Source organism: Phyllostomus discolor, chromosome 7, assembly GCF_004126475.2.
Source record: "Phyllostomus discolor isolate MPI-MPIP mPhyDis1 chromosome 7, mPhyDis1.pri.v3, whole genome shotgun sequence".
NCBI classification, from domain to species: Eukaryota; Metazoa; Chordata; class Mammalia; order Chiroptera; family Phyllostomidae; genus Phyllostomus; species Phyllostomus discolor.
In genome coordinates this window covers 104,421,151-104,438,366 of record NC_040909.2, presented here as the reverse complement: position 1 = coordinate 104,438,366, position 17,216 = coordinate 104,421,151, and the positions used below count along the sequence as shown (strand labels likewise).

Here is a 17,216-nt window from a genome sequence, read left to right as displayed (position 1 = left end):
AAACTGGAGAGGAGGAATTTAATGGCCATGAAAAGAAATTGGTGGAGGAACCAAAGCTTTTGTCTTTGCCCACCAACTGTTATGCTGTTGTGCTTATTTTGAATGAGTTATAGAATGAGATTTTGGGACAGACAAGAAAAGGAAGCAATGATGTAATAAAGGAAAGTTCACTATGATTTACTCCCTAGTTCTTTCTGGTTTCACATTATGTTTTTTTGCCTATGTCTTTACAGCAGCTAGTTAACATGTAGAACCAAGCTTAGTTTCTTTTATTATTATGAAAAATAGCATATCTACATGGCTTAAAAATCTTCAAAGAGGACAGCAGAACAGTGAAAAACAAACCTTTCTTTTGCTCTTGACATCCAGTGCCCTACCCAGACATAGCCCTTCAACTGTTTTTTACCTTTCCAGAAGGTTTTCATGCACATACGAATACCCAGTCTTGTTAGATCCAAACTATACACACTATTATGTGCCTTGATTTTTAAACTAAATTATCTGTTGTTATTTTCTTGTCAATACAGCTATTTCATTTTTTCCAGCCATTGCATAGTATGCCATTGTATACATGGACTATAACTTATTAACCAGCCTTTTGTTGTTAAACATACAGATTTTCATTTTAATTACAACATAATCTTTAAACATCTTTGATGTAGGAGAGAGAAATAAAAAGTATTGTTTGTCTTTTCATTGGCTACAAAAATTATTCTGTGCCTTCCAGAGTGTAGTATTTTATATACATTCTCATTTTCTCAATTTTATATATGTCATTAATTAATAGATTCATTTCTTAAGGTTGATCATGAGTAGAACTGAAAACAATTTGTAGAGTTGAGAATGAGTGTGTATGACAGTTATGATTTTCATAGTATAGTTCTCTAGGGGGAAACTTTATTCTGTCATGCTATAAAACAGCATGGTGCTGTGAGATATCTTTATGGCCCAGTTGTTGATCAGAGTGGCTTAAAATCTGTAGTCTTCTACTGTCGATCTTGTCTGTATGTTCCATGCAACCTCCCACCTACAGTCCTTCAGTGTTCTGCTCATCTGGAAAGCACTACGCTTCCAAGAAGCATTAGGGAAGATCCACTTGAATCTGAGCTCTTCCTTGACACATACATACACATGGACTGTTGGACCTGCCTAGTAGATGGAGCCAGCAATCAAGATTTTGTTTAGAACTAAACATGATGAGCTGGAGCATGTTGTCCAGAAGACCAAGCATGAACAAAAAGAGCTGTAGATGAGGGTTTCAGCAGCCTTCCAACAGGCATTTGCCAGAATGAGTCAGCACTGGTCCACTTCTAGTAAAGACATTGGGCTGTTTGGATTCTGTTGTATAAATGACCTTGCTCCATTTTTGGCTCCCCTTTTTTCTCCTTCTCTCCATCTGTCTAATAGAGTCCCATTCTTTTAAGGCTACTGGAGTCCCAACCTCTTTAAGAAAAGGCCCCTTCTACTGCCATCCTTTGTGTACTCCCTCTACATTCTGGTGAAATCAATACACACCAATAGTTCTCAACTTGCATGTTGTGATAGGATTGGTTGTATGTTGGGTGCATTCAATTTATTGCTATTTCTAGTGCCTTTTATTGTTATTTCCATGAATTAGAACAGATTGGTAGCTACTCCTATCTATTTCTTGCTTTATCACATTGTCCCACATGAAGCTGACCCCCACTCAGCCCCACACATCTCCTGTTCCTCTCATTTGCTTTGCCCCCTTGCATCAGAGTCTTTGAACAGTTCGTCTTCTCTGTCTGGAATGCTATTCCATCTCTCTTTTGCTTCTCCATCTCTCAGGTCAAAAGTCAAATATTACTGCATCAAGGGAAACTTGACTGATAGTCCTCACAAACGCCTCTAGTTTACGTCTCCATGGGACCTTCTTCATAGCACTAACTTCAGCTGAAGTTTTCATATGGGATTCATTAATTAATATCTGCCTCTTCCTCTGGACTATAAACTTTATGAAGGCAGGTATCTTGACTTTTTAAAAAGTCATTATGTCTCTTTCTTAATATATATGTTAAATAAATAAATAACTTAAACCATCTATATTATAACATCATTTTGTATATGTGTATATCTATATAGAGATAAGTATATACATACTTATATATACCTATATGCATATATATCCACATATATGTATACCTATATGCATATATATCCATATATATATGCATACACATATTTCCAAAGCTACATCTAAAATATGTGTATTCCATACCTACGTGGTATACTGATGAAGTACATGACTTTGGCAGCCTGAGTTGTATTTTGCTGATGAGCCACTTAATGGCTGACAATTACCTTATGCAAGATACTTAGTTTCTCTGAGCCTCAATTTCTTTATTGTAAAAAGAAAATAATAGTATTTCCCTAAGTGAATTATTGTAAGGATTAAATGGGATTACACATTGTAAAGGATTTAGATAGTGCCTGGCATAATAATAATGGTTGCTTTCTGAGTGTTTAATAACTATCTGTAAAAATTCATGAATAAATGGTCATGACCTTGACATATTCTTAATTCAAAACAGCAAAGAGGGTTAAATCAGCAACCAAAATTATGGCAGGGAAATTAGAAATTCCTGGGCATAATTCCAGGAAAACAACCTGCAGTGAATCCTTAAACATCAGGACCATCTTAATAGAAATTCTCTGCTACTTGTTTTGAGTAAAGCTTAGTTTCTTTTGAAAGGTGTTAGAAATATCGCATTTAGTCATGTGCTTCTCCTTTAACAAAAATGTTGACAGAGAGAAAAAAAACAATTGGCTAGAAATAGGCAGTGTTTAAAGTTGGCCGAATGCCTTGTTTTAAAGTGAAAAAAGAAGCCAAGCTGTAAACACTTGACTAGCACAGGCTTACAGAATGATTTCACAAAAGACAGAAATGCAGTTGCAAAACAGGGTGGATGTTTTTATGGTGGGATATAGAACGTATATTGACCTCCAAATGGTCTTTATTTCTATTAATTCACCTTATACAAACAGGACCCTCGGTTCCTAGGGAACAGTAGTGGCTCCTTGTACAGAATCGCAGGTGTGTTTTTGGGTGGCTTGCAAGCCTTGTCATAAGCACACGAGGGGCGATTCCGCATTGGCCGGTTCAAGTGACTAGTTTATGAGGGAGAAATAGTGGCTCTAAGAGGAGTGTCCATAATTTAAAATCAAGAGGAAAGTTTGGACAGTTGATAACCACAAGTACACCACAACTCCAGAACCCTACTTTCCATCACATGGTAAGAGCCTCTTTTCCCATCCTTCCCCGTCATCCAACCAACCACAACATGGCAAGAAACAAAACAAAACAAAACAAAACAAAACAAAATCACTTTTATTCTTTGGGAAGTTGGAGTCTGTGTGATGGGGGATGTGCCCATAATAAAAAAATTGAAACAATTTTAAAATGTATTAATATATTATTTTGAAGTGAAACTATAACCCAGACAAAGTAATCTAGAAACTCAAGTACTTAAAAATAATTTGTGTGTCTTACTCAGGAAGAAACAGTTATTTTTTAAGTTTAATTTGTATACACACATACACACATACACACATATAAACACAAACATTTATACATACACAATCCTCATATACACATATACTATGTTAAAATATGTCCTGTGTCATATATATGTCAGTATATATCAATCAGCTTATGTTATGGTTTGCTTTGTATAGAATTTATAATAACAACCTCTCCATACTTTCAGAAAATAAGATTTACATACATCTGTCATTCATGAAATTAATTAAAACCTCAGTTGTACAATTGTTTTCTATTTGTGTTCACATTATTCAATAATCTGAATCCTGACCCTTGCCCTATAATCAGAGGCAATTCCAATTCTATGCTAATCGAGTCCTGTGAGTCTTATGAAATATCAGTTTTATTATACAATTGCTGCTCTGGGGCTTATCCAGGGCCCACCAGATATAAACTCTGAACCACACATAGTTTGAGGACTACTAATGTCTCGAGATGAGTTAAGTAAGAGTAGTAAATTTTTAAAAGATGTGGGAATAAATGTCTAAAAAGTAAGTTTTCTTTTTCTCTTTTTTTGAAGTCCACTGGCACAGCTCTTTAATGTGTCACAACATTTGGAGCAACGACAACAACAGCTCCAGTCAGAAATTAAAAGTCAATCAAACATTTCTTCAGCACGCAGTATTAAGTAGGTATGGCTTTAAAAAAAATGATACATCCATCTTTTTGTTATGTGATATTAAGTCTGTATCATTACACAGACATTCCCTCCTTTATCCTCGAGTATTTAGGACATTTGACAACAAATGATATGTCTTTGTCGTCCCTACTGACATCCTATTAACATTTCTTCTATCTGCCTCCTTTCAGTCAGTGTGACAGAATCAGTGAACACGTAGCCACCGAAGGCCTTAGAGACTGTATACTCCAGGGACCTAACCTTCTAGCATAGGGAGCAGAGGCCTTAGGTTCTGCTAGTAAATTCAGAGCTGGTCCCCTTTTTCTTATGAAATTCATATGTGGGTTATGAGTTAGAGGAATGTCATTGTTTCCACTGATGGATGGAGAAAAACAAGGGATAGAGAAGTAGCTTACCATAAGTTTCAGATGTTAAATTCATGGTAGAAAGCAAATTGTTCACAACCAGATATGCAATTTTCCCTGTTTTCTTTAAAATCTTGCTTGAGAGTAATTGCAGAGATCAGCTGATTAGGACATGTTCGGGCCCTCACAGGTTTTCATGGAAAGAGAAACCATCTGGCTAATCCTAGCAAAAGGAGAACCTTCCCCAGCACTATTTTGTTAGTTTGCTAGTTTCAAGCAAGTTACTGACCCTGGTGACTGAAGTGAACAAGAATGCTGTCATAGCTCACAGAATCAAAGGACTTGCTCAATGACCACACCTCCAGAAGTGTAGCACCTGAGGTGCCCCAGGAACTGTCACTCCAAAATTTTGCCATGAAGAATTCTCAGCTCCAATGACCTTCCATTTCTCTGTCTTCATTTCAATGATCAAATGCTCCAGAGAAAAAAAATCTGAAGACTCCGGTCCAGCCTAGATCTTGCTTCTATTCTCATGTTATTTAGTTATAGTCAAGCAGAAGGTCAAGGACACTGATGTGGTATATATTCAAAGTCCATATTTGCATATCTGGCTGTTCCCAGAGAAAGAGGAACCCTTGTGAGCTGGAGATATATCCAGTTGGTGGCATCTACTAAGTCCTCAATTTGATTGTGTAGTATATGCTGTGAGACCTGATTCCAGATCTGTGAAAACAGAGCCGTGGTTCTGGCTCAGGGTCACACACTAAGGCAAAAGGAGGAGCTAATATTTATTGGGTGTTTACAACGTGTTAAGCATAGTGCTAAGCATGACACATGCAGCATTTTATTTGATCCTCATAACAGGGCCGTGAGATGGGGACTGTTTTCATGCCCATTTTGCAGGGAGGAAAGCCGAAGTGTTGGAGAGGTGTGGATCTCCAAATCACAGTAGCTCAGTGGCAGGAGTATTCGTATCTAGTTTGGACTCCAGAGCCCATGATTTTAAGGAGTCATTGAAATTTCTCCAGCTATAAAAACACACCTAATACGTATCACATTGAAATAAACTATTGTTTACAGCTTTTCTCTCCCCCTAGGATTTGAACAACTTAAGTGTTGATTGTCTTACTCATGTCTCTGTTTAATACCTAGCAGAGCACCTGATATATACAAGGTATTGTAATTAGTTTCAGTTGGTAAAAGAATAAATGGATGGATATTTGACTCAATCAGGTGCAAAATTTAAACCAATAATTCTCACAGTAGAATTAGCTAATGCTATTGCTAGAGGACATAGTGACTTTAAGAATTATTTATTTAGCCCACAGTAACTTTAGGACAGACAATTTGAGAGTCGACGGATATTCAAAGAAATATAACACATATTGCCTGCCCTCAAAGAACTATAACTATTATAACTATTATAATTATTCACAATGATAGAATTCATCAAAATAAATAAAAATATTTGATAAATATTACATTTGTGGTACTATCACATGGACATGTTATAAATAATTTAGGAGCTCAGAGGGGCACATTACGACAAAAGCTGGGGCAAATGGGAAAGTTGACATGGGGCACGTAGAGCTCAGTGGGGCATCAAACACACTGAACAGCTGGAGGGAAGGTGTTTTAGGTGGTAAACAATACCAGTAACAGCACAGCATGAAGAAATTTCTGTGGTCTTAAAGAAGGGTTTTATTATTTTCAAGTACACTTAACATTAAATCACCATTTTAACCATTTTAAAGTGTATGATCCAGTGACTTTATGTACATTCATGATGTACGTAACACTTTTGGAAAAGAATGATCTGACTGGTTCTAACTAGTTACCTGCTGGAAATTGCCTTTAGACATATGTACATTTTGATTATATTCTACCATTTCCCCTAATCCCCGTACCTCCAACTTATTTATAAAAAAATTGCAGCATGATTTCCACAGACCTAGAGTTGCAAAGGTGGTATGCCTAGAAACGTGAAATCGAAAGACAGGAGCTGAGCTGTAGCGGAGGACAGCGTGGTGAACACCCTCCTGGACGGAAAGGCTGGAGAGCAGAGTATGAACAGCTCTGCTGTTAATGGGCATTTTCTATCCTATTGGGATAACCTTAGGCCAGTTATTTATACCTTCCCAATAGCAACTCTCATGGATTCAAATATTTTCAAGTGATTCATGAGAGAAAGCTCTGTGCTTCTCTGAAAGTGGAGAGTAATCTTGTCTCAGCACTAGATGCCGAGGCCAATGCAGCCATCCAGTTCTGTTGTGCACTGCCCTTGGACTGGTTATGTCCCAAGACTTTGCCCTTGAATAACTAAAACCTCAAAGTCAGAGCTACAATGACCTTTCCTACTAGTGTTCACTTCAATATGGCATCAGTCTGTTGAGACTTAGTAAATCATCTAACCAATGAGGAGGAAAATTCAAATTGTTCAAGACAAGTGAATGCAGTGAGGTATTAAAGAAAAATTAGTGAAATTCATGCTATAGATATTCTAATGTATAAAAATAATTATAATTATAAGGCCATTAATATTTCCAATAACTGTACATATTCTTATGTGTAATAATTAATTGTTTATGCTGGTATCCATACCAACCAGTGATTTTTCAGATGTTATGTATTTTGATCTACTTTCTTCCTAGTCAGTGACTCTAATGGGTAGAGGCCCTTAGGCACTTAGAACCATTTAAGAGACTCTCAAAATTAATTACAAAACAGTGAGTTTTAAATGATACCCTAAGGACACAAAAGGTCATTTGTTATCCAAAGGTGCCAAGCTTCCTTGGAAGCAGGAAATAGTTTATAGCACGTTTAACATGTGAAACAAAACATACAAACAACAAAAACATACAATAACAAAATCAAATTCACTTTCTTTTCCTAGGTACTAGTAATTTTATATTGCTGTTCCTTTTCAGAAGGAAATATGTCACAAAGGAAGGACATCGACTTCTAAAAGATTTAGTACTGTGCAGTAATATCCTAGCTGGCACACAGAAAAGATGATTCTAATGCCTAATACATTAGACACTGGTTTAAACACAAGGGATATTAAAAATATTGGACTCCAGAAAGCACATTAATTTTCTGTATGTTTCAACAATACATATTTTAAATGTGTATTTTAAGTTATGTTTATTTTTAAAATCATGTAAATATATTTTGATGCAAATATAATTCTGCTTCTCACATTCATCTATTACTTTTAAGAGAGAACTGGGCTCCAATTACCAGAATGAATTAAGGTGATAACTTGATTAACCCAGAAAGCCAGAAAAGGTTTAGAATATGACTATAACCCTTCTTATTCCCAAATGGTGTCTCATCCAATAACATAAATAAATGTGGTAAGGTATGTATAAGAGTTGCATTGTTAGTAAACACCAAAGTTTAAACAAAAAGGCAATTTTAAACCCATGGGTGTAGATGGCTCCTATCCAAACCCCAAAGGTGCGAAGGAAAGACAGACTTCTGAAGGCCAGCAATGTGAGACGGCTTCCTACATCTTAATGTCCCGCGGGTCTTTTTTTCCTCCAGAGATTTACTTGTAAATATACATAAATGTCCTCTCTTTGCTCTATTACTTTTATTCCATTTTTAATGGAAAAGCAGTAACATGTTTAATTCAGAAAATCACTTTTAAGGTGCTCCACTGGGAAACATTTTGTCAAGAAGTAGAAGTCTGTGCTCATAAATTTATTATGTGTACAGGCTGTCCAGAATATTGATTAAGAATGGTATCTCTACACCTGCTTATATAAAATGATATGTGTTCCTGTTGATATTTTTCAGTCACTGCATGCTATTCTCATTCTCCTTTGAAGATTTAGTTTTGAACATAATTGAGTCAAGTCACTATACATACACACAGCACTGCATCTTATACCACTCAATGCAAAATGGAAATTTTATGGAGTAGTAGCCTTTTCTCCTAATGCTAGTGTTTCCGCAGCATTCCACTGAACATGCATTGCTTTCGGTGTTTTTGTGCTGCTCTGTGTACACACAAAGACTCTTCCTCCACGTGCGTGCTGACACGAACACTGTGTTGCCATGAAGTTGTTGCTTGGATATTTCAGGGCCACCTGAGGCCTCCACATCATTTTAGAAATATTGCTCTCATAGAAGCTTTGATTAGTCTTTTAATAAAATAACAAAATCATTTCACTGCAAAAAGGCATAACTTTCAGAGCAAAAAACCTTAGTTACCTATCCAGAGCAGGATGTTTCGGTAGTCCATTTTTTTAATCTGTAAATCTTTTTTCTTCTTCTATGAACTATGAAAGTAATCTTTTGTTCTGTTTTGTAGAATTTGTGTCCTTCTATTACTTTGGTAGTAATAGGTAAACAATAAAATATTTGAATAAATAAGATATCGTACCATTATATTTAACTTTATGAATAATTTTGCCTTGACTTTTTAATTTCAAAATACTTTTCATAAGTATTTTTTCACTTCAAAAATAGTATCCATAATCTCCAGGAAATTGGGGGAAATAAGTACATGAATATTACTTTTCTAATAGTGATGCAAGTTGCTGAGACAGATATAAAATTCCTTTCTCTATGGAAACTGAATAATGTGAATGAAACCTTTTGTCTTGCTACTTAAGAACTTCTGAGCACCTTTTAACATGGCTGCAAATAACGTCAGTGGAACTGAACGTGACACGGGGGTGCCAATGGTACCATCACAGTGGAAGGACACGCACAATTAACATTTTAACTGGAAAGTGTAAATGTAGTTGGCATGCTCTTCACAATAAGTGTTCTGATTTATAAGAGTGAGTTAATGTGAAACATTCACGAAAGAGAGCCTGGCCTCCCACGTATCAGCAGCAGGACTTGGTTGTCCGTGGTGTGTGGTTCTAGGAATCTGGTGGCTGGCTGGCTGCAAAGGCTCTGGGGTGGGGATCTGCAGGGTTGTAGAGCTGCTTTCACGTTTTCCTGTTTTTGTTCTTTTTCTCTAACTTAAATTTCTTCTTGATATAAAATGGTTTTTCTTTTTCTTTCACTTTTAATGAGCAATATAACTTTTCCTTGAGAAAGAATGATTTTTTGGTGACATTTTGAAAAGAAGGGGAAGTTCCTGAGGTTATGCTGCTGAGGACTGGGGAGTCAGGGACAACTGGCATCTCAAACTGAGGAGACCTGGAGAGGAAAGTGTGGGCAGGTGTGCTGAGACCACCTGGCGGTGGGCAGGGCTGCATAGAGCTCATGCACCAGGGGGTGGGCAAGCCATCAGTTGTTGGGCTTCTTGTAATTAATCACCACCTCTATAATGCATATTAACAAAGCCAACACAAGGTTAAGGATGAGGGTCTATTAACCATGTATCTCATTTTTAAAGTTATTCTTTTTGTGTGAAAAAAATATATGCAAAGGCATACAGGATGTATATCGACACTGTTTAAAGAACAATAAAAATAACTTTGGTGCTGAGTTCACCCAGTGGAGAATGGAACTCTTCCAAGATGTAGATTACCCCTCCCTGTTGATATTTCATCTTTATAACCTCCTGCCCAGAGAGAAACATCATCCTGATTTTTTTAAAGATTTTATTTATTTATTTCCAGAGAGGGAAGGGAGGGAGATAGAGAGAGAGAGAGAGAGAAACATCATTGTATGGTTGCTGGGGGCCATGGCCTGCAACCCAGGCATGTGCCCTGACTGGGAGTTGAACCTGTGATGCTTTGGTTCACAGCCTGTGCTCAATCCACTGAGCTACGCCAGCCAGGGCCTGATTTTCTTTGAAATATCCCTTTGCTTTTCCTGTGTGTTACCCTCTATGTATAAATCTATAAACATATATGAAATTGAATTATATTAACTATATGGTTAAATATACTTTTTACTTTTTAAACTAACAAAATATAAAAATAGTACCCAATGCTGGTGAAGATGGGAACAAACTGGAGTTTACTGTACTGGCAGCTGTGTTAAACAGTCCTACCATTCTGACCAGTATGCTATATACCTGAAACTAATTTAAAATAATATTGACTATCAAAAAATAATAAAATAAAATAAAAAATAAAACAAAAATATATAGTACTGCCATTAAATTCTATATACCCTTATATTCTTCCATCTCTTATGTTATCAAAAATACACAATTGTATTTATGTAGTACCACATACATAAAACCATATATGTGGTACTATATTTTATGAATGAAAATCCACTGTAGCAGAAGTAATTTGGTAATAAATATTACAAACCATAAAACCTTCATATCCTTTGTACAATTAATTCTACTTTGGGGAATTTATTCTATAAATATGTGTTTTTCCTAAAAAAGAATAGAGTTATAGGATAAAGATGTTCACTGCAGCATTATTTATGATTTCTCAAAGTTGAAAATAGCATTAATGTTGACTAGAGAAGGAGTTAAATAAACTGTGTTATTTCTTCTCATTGGACTCTTGCAGCAATTCTACGTACGTCTAATGACTACATGGAAACACGAGAGCGCTTGTGTTTAATGACACATAAAAACATAAAGTAAGACATATAACTTGTGTGTTCTTATATAGAAAAACACATAAAAAGACTCAGAGGTAAAGTGAAAAATCAAATTATTTTTTGGTTTGCTGGTGGAAAATCAGCTACATTTGCCTTATTCATGAATTTTTATAATGTTGTAGAAACTTTATGATTAATAACTTTAAGAAAACTAAAATAGATGTAGGGGCTTGCCAATAAAAACTTGGAAACAAATTGTCTTATGTCTGAAAGAATAACATTATTTTTGATATTCTGAATGAAATAGGAACAGTGCTTTGCATATAGTTGAGACTCAAGTACTTGTTTGACTGTATAATCATTAAAATTATGATAATTTACATTTAAATTGGGATTTTTATTATATCATTATTGGCTACATAAGCACTTAAACAGTTTCTCTGTATTTTAAGAATCATTTTAGGAAACAAACTCCATAGAACAGGCTATAGCAGGCATAATCCACCCAGGTATTTTGCACACAGCATAAACTGTTGAAAGGTTAAGGAAAAGAGTAGTAAAATTCTTGTTCAAAGAGTGAACTGGAATGAAGCTCTCCTGACTGACAGTCATGTATCTGACTCCCCAGATGGACTAAAGTGTTCCATCCCTTCTGAGACACATACTGACTGATAAAATATTCTAATATGTCCACATACACTCGCGTCTGCTGGTCAAGTTGTATGTTTACCAAGAGTTAGTCACTCCTAAGCCTGTTTGGGGCATTTGTATCTGTTGTCATTATAAATTTAAATATTGTGCAAACCGATGAAGTTATCTGAAATGAATGTGTTATTTCTAGAACTAGGGTAAAATTCTTTGGAAAGACTCACTAAAAAAATATTATTCCCTAATTAGGTTTGGCCATAACAACTGGAAAAGAAACAAAACAAAATTGTAAAATCTAGAAAAGCACTACATTAAATTGCTTCATGGTTGTCAGAGTTCTAGCTCTGAACGTGTAGATGATGCATTATGGGTGTGGTTTATGTAGGAATTGATTTTGAATTAGTCTCCAAAGAAAGCAAATTAGGCTCACATTAGCAATTTAAAATATTTTAAAATGAAAACTAAGTATTTTGAGTGTACTAGTACTTCTTAAAAATTCTTCCTTTCAACCAAGTCTTTGTTAGGTGTCCAGCTACCCGTCTTATTTGCATTTCATTTGCCTTAATGTTATCAAAATTGTCTTCCTTCTAAATACAATTGTATAGAGGCAACACACATAGAGTTTTCACAGTAACATAGTCTAACAGTTGTCTTCAGTCCTTTCTGAACAAAGTGCACACTCATAAAGTATTATCGTTTAGCAGGAAAATGTTAAATTTAGGCATAGGTTATTTTTAAAAAATAAATGAAGCTCTAATTTACTCTCCCAAGTTTCTTTAAAGCCGTATATGGGTTTCACATGTAAATTGTACAATGAAAAATATTATAAAATATTTTAAAAGCTGAAATAGAAATGATCCTTTGTTGCTTAGAAGGATCCTACTTTTGAAAGCAGAGAGTGAAGTTCAGAAATGCAACAGGTAATGACCTTAGCAAGTACATTCCCAGGAAAGTGAGTCTGAAAAGAAGTTTAAATGTAAGGTTATGATTTTACATAAGTAGTAGATGTAGAATGCATATTATTATTATTGCATTTAAAAGAATGATAACTGTATGTTATAATTTGTTATATTTTACGCTACCTTCATTTTATAAGAAGCAAATAAGTTGAGGCTTAGAAATCTTACATTACATTAATAGGTTACATTGCAACTAGTCCTAAACAAATAAAAATGCTATGATAAAGAATTATTATTATGGATCTTCTGAGGACTTCACCAAGATGGTAAGATAAGAGGCTTCCCACTTTCTCTTCTCCCACAGATGCACCAAATACTCAGTTGCATACAGATCCGTTTGCTCAAAGAGAGATCTAGAAACTGGTTGGGGGCCTCCTCCATGTCCACTGACTGAGAAAACACAGTGAAATGGATTGGAAAGGCTGAGACACATTCTGGCAGTAAACTCTGTCCCAGATACAGTGCCATACAATCAGGAGGGAACCCCATATCCCCAGACTCTTGATGGGGAGAACAGGTTTGGACTACAAATCTAGTGTTCCAGCTCTTAAGGCTGCCACCTGAAGAACAGTTCCCCAAACCACCTAGCTCTGATAGCAATGGGGCTGGGAATTCATGAGTCCTACAGGACCATTATAAATACAAAAAAAAAAAGGGAGTTTTCAGTTGGGTGCACAAGCACTTCCCACAGTAACCCTCCCCTCTCATCACAGAGGGAGCTGGCAAAAAAAGCCCATCTCCCAGTTTCTCCATGGAAGGGGCCGGACTGCACACTCTCCCAGCTGCTGGCTGAGGTTCCACTCAGCCTGCATGTGGGAACTGACTGGAATACTCCTGCAACCCTGAAAGTGCTGGTGGGTCATCTTCCCTGCCATCTCTCTCAGCTCATTCCAACAGTAAAGCCAAGTTAGCTTCTCCCTGGAAGAAGCTTGTCCAACTGTTATAGCTGCCACCTGAGGGCCTGGCCCCCAAATCACCTAGTCCTGGAGGCTGATGGGAGCACAGCATTTACAGGTCCCTCAGCACCACACAAAGGCACTCAGTGGCTATTGCCTCTGACTCAGCACGGAGTGAGTAGACAAAAATCCCAGCTCCCAGTTTTTCTGATAGGAGCTACACTGTACTTCTAACATCTTGATCTTACCAACTGCTGCCTGAAGGTTGAACTTCCAATTAACCTTCACTGGGAGCAGAAGGGGCAGGCAAGTGGTAGTTCTCCGGGAGCCCTAACAGGCATGGGGGCATTTCCCCTGCCTTTGAGACACTGACAGGTTTGGCACACCCTAATCTACTGGGTGTCACTATGCAGCTTGGACAATCACAAAGATTTGACAGGCATGAGCTTGGGCTGGCTGACTAATAAAGTTCATCTCCTACATGAGGCCAGTCTGTCAAGACTGGGAGAAAGGGCTGTTTTATCTAATATACCAGTGATTTTCAACCAATGTGCCATGGCACACCACTGTGTCAAAGAGGTATACCACTGTGCTACAAGAATTTTTAACATGTGCAATACCTGAGTATTTAGTCAGGGCACTGAGCTTTTTTCCCTTAGATTGTCAGATTTAAAAAAAAATGACAACAGCCAACACAACAACAGCCATCAGTGTGAGTGAATAAAAAATATCACCATTTTTGTCAGATCATCAAAAAGTATATTTTTGTGTATGCTGCAGAACTGTAGTAATTAGTTTATGTGTGCCATGAGATGAAAAAGGTTGAAAATTACTTGTATAGAGCAATGGTTAGGCAGAGCAATGGGGAGAGTATTGCCTAGAAAAGGGTTATTTAGATGTGATAGATAAAAAGTTGTATGAGTAACTACCTAAAGAAGATCTGTATAGTGAACTCTTTTATCATTACAGTGATGATGATCGTGAAAGGAATGTTTGATGAGTTTCAATTCCAATTACATAGTACCCTATGTTAGCTTTAAATTAGTGACATGTTCTATATACTAGATATTAGAGAAAATATAAAGGCCAGAGGATTCCAAGAACTCCAAAATTAGACTATGTTGTCTTTATAAGTTCAGCAATTATCCAAAGGAATATTTGAAACTATTCTATGATAACTGTGGCTGACCAGTAGGAACAGGAGACTGGAGCTTGTGGTTGAGTAAATGACACACAATCACACACACGTACATAAATATATGTGTATATGTGTTGTGTGAGGGGGACAGACAGAGATGGAGATAAACAGAGACAGAGACAGGGATGTATACATGCCAAGAAATAACTAAGCCTAATGTGTGGTTGCAAATCATGTATCAGACCTGGAATGTCTGAGCTGGAATTAACCTTAGAGATTATCTCATTTGACTTTTGGTGTCATGACACAGGAAACCCTCCTCATGGTTGTCTAACCACTGCTCAGAGTGGTCTGGTAAGAAAGGACTCACTGGGTTCACAAGGCAGTTCATTCGACTGTCTGTAGACAAACCAATAAATCTGGTTTTGGAAACACATTTTTCTGTCCTTGTGAGATTCACCAGCATAGCTCAACATTTTGGCTTCTTAAGCCATTGGATAGAAAACCATATGACTTTTGTCTAGAGGCCTGCTGTCTAATACAGCAGCTACTGACCACGTATGATTGGCTGTTGAGCACTTAAAATGCTGTGAATCCCAAATTGAGATATGCTGAATACCCCAGCTTTTGAAGACTTAGTGCAGACAAAAGACTCTCTATTCTCAGGGTACTATGAAAAGTATAGTATTTAACATAAATATGAAGAAAACAATTTAAAAAGAGAAAGAAAGGAAAAGCTTTCAAAAAAGAGAATATTTGTATTTGAAAAAGCAGCAAATGATGTTAAGGAGAATTCATTTGAAATTAAAATAGCAAAGATAAAAGTATAAATAATAATACCCAAATTAATAAGGAGACAGGAGAATCGAGGCACGTTCAAAGGTGTTTTGGAGTTTTATGTTAATGAAGAGAATGAAGTTCTGTGTGAACCATTTGGAGAGATAAAAAACCCACTGTGATAAATTTAATGATAGAAGAGTTGAAAATGTTTTAAAAGCCAGTAAAGATCTGAAACAAAGAGAACATAATTGAGTTAGATACAGGTTTTGCAGAAATGGAAAGCAAAAATTACAGTAGAGGAAGTGAGAAATGCATATAATGATTTGGTCACATAGTCTAAATCTACCAGGTTTTTGGGATTTCTCCAGCAAATTTCAGCTAATGGGAATTGAGGTATAAAGCCACAGGGCATGCCATAATGCACATGGGACAACTTTGGGAGAAGTCCCAGACTATGTCAGAGAAACGTGGAAAGTCTTACTGAGCCTAGAGTAGGAAAAGGTTTTTGAGTTATGTTTTCTCCCTACCTCAAAAAAAATCTCTGTGAATGTAAGAGTATTAGGCAACCTTATTGATAAAGTCATTGTTTTGGAATCTTAAAGCTAGAAGATACCACTGAGATATCAAGTTAGCAATTTTACAGATGGTAAGATCACCACCAACAGTTGATGACAGAACCAGGATTAGAAACAAGTCTCACTAATTCCAGACTAGCTCTCAAATAAGCAATGGCCAATGAACATGTGACTGACATAACACTATTTAGATGCTAAGTGGACACATCTGGAAAGCATATATAGAAATAGAAAGAGTGCTCTCCCTCTGTGACTGTATGTACAGCCCCCAACAACCATCACAGATATGAGAAACCAGTGTAATGGTGGCAAGGAGAAAATGATTTTACAATAGAGGTTAGTGACAGCATAAGATGATATTGTAATGCCATTTCTCTCTCTCTCTCTCTCTCTCTCCCCAACCCTCTCTCTCTGCTTTGTTTATGTTTTACTCTGATTGCATTTAGTAATTGGCCTCATATACTTTTTGGAAGCTTGAGTCATCCCTCCCAACCCTCCCCATCTAGTTTAGAGACCATAAGTCACCATTTTAATAATATGCTTGCTGATTTGGTAAAATCCTCTTGCTCCTTTTTGTGTGTGTGTGTATGGTGGTGTGGTTTGTATTCTTCACTCATCTAGCAAAACCCTACCCTTGGATAGTCCTATCTACTTACTTTTTTTTTTTGCCTCTGTGCTCCATATACATTATCCAGTTGCATCATTAACATCTTCATTTTGAATGTTATAATAGCACTTCAAACTCAACACGTACAACACTGGACTCAAGAGTTTTCCTCCCAAGCCCATATCTCCTCCAGTCTTCTCTGTCTTCAGGTAAGACTCCACTTACTACCTAGCTGCTCAAGCTCTCAATCTCAGAGTTCCCCTTTAATAACACTTTCTTCTTTTTTATCCATATCCTGTCCATCACCAGGAATATAGTGCATTTTGAGTTGACTAAGGAGCTTATAGGTAGCTATATTTGTAGCATGTAATACCTAAGACCCCTCTTAAGGAGTGTATTCAATGACTCATGCTGATGAATAGGACATGGCTAATGATGAAGAAAGCATATTCTGGCCATGTCAGGTAATATACTCTAAGAAGTCACTAGGATTACAATAAGGGTTTTAGGTGAGATGACAAAAAAATTAGTGAATTCTTGTACAAATAATGAATGTTAGAAGTGTCAGAAAGTACCAATATGATTCCTAACAT

The 17,216-nt window shown here is 36.6% G+C and overlaps 1 protein-coding gene across 11 annotated transcripts in view; it reads left to right on the top strand.

Annotated features, from left to right (window-relative positions):
* The window catches only part of EYA1 (EYA transcriptional coactivator and phosphatase 1), a 295,372-nt gene that overhangs the window by 68,149 nt on the left and 210,007 nt on the right, over positions 1 to 17,216 (top strand). The window lies entirely within an intron of this gene.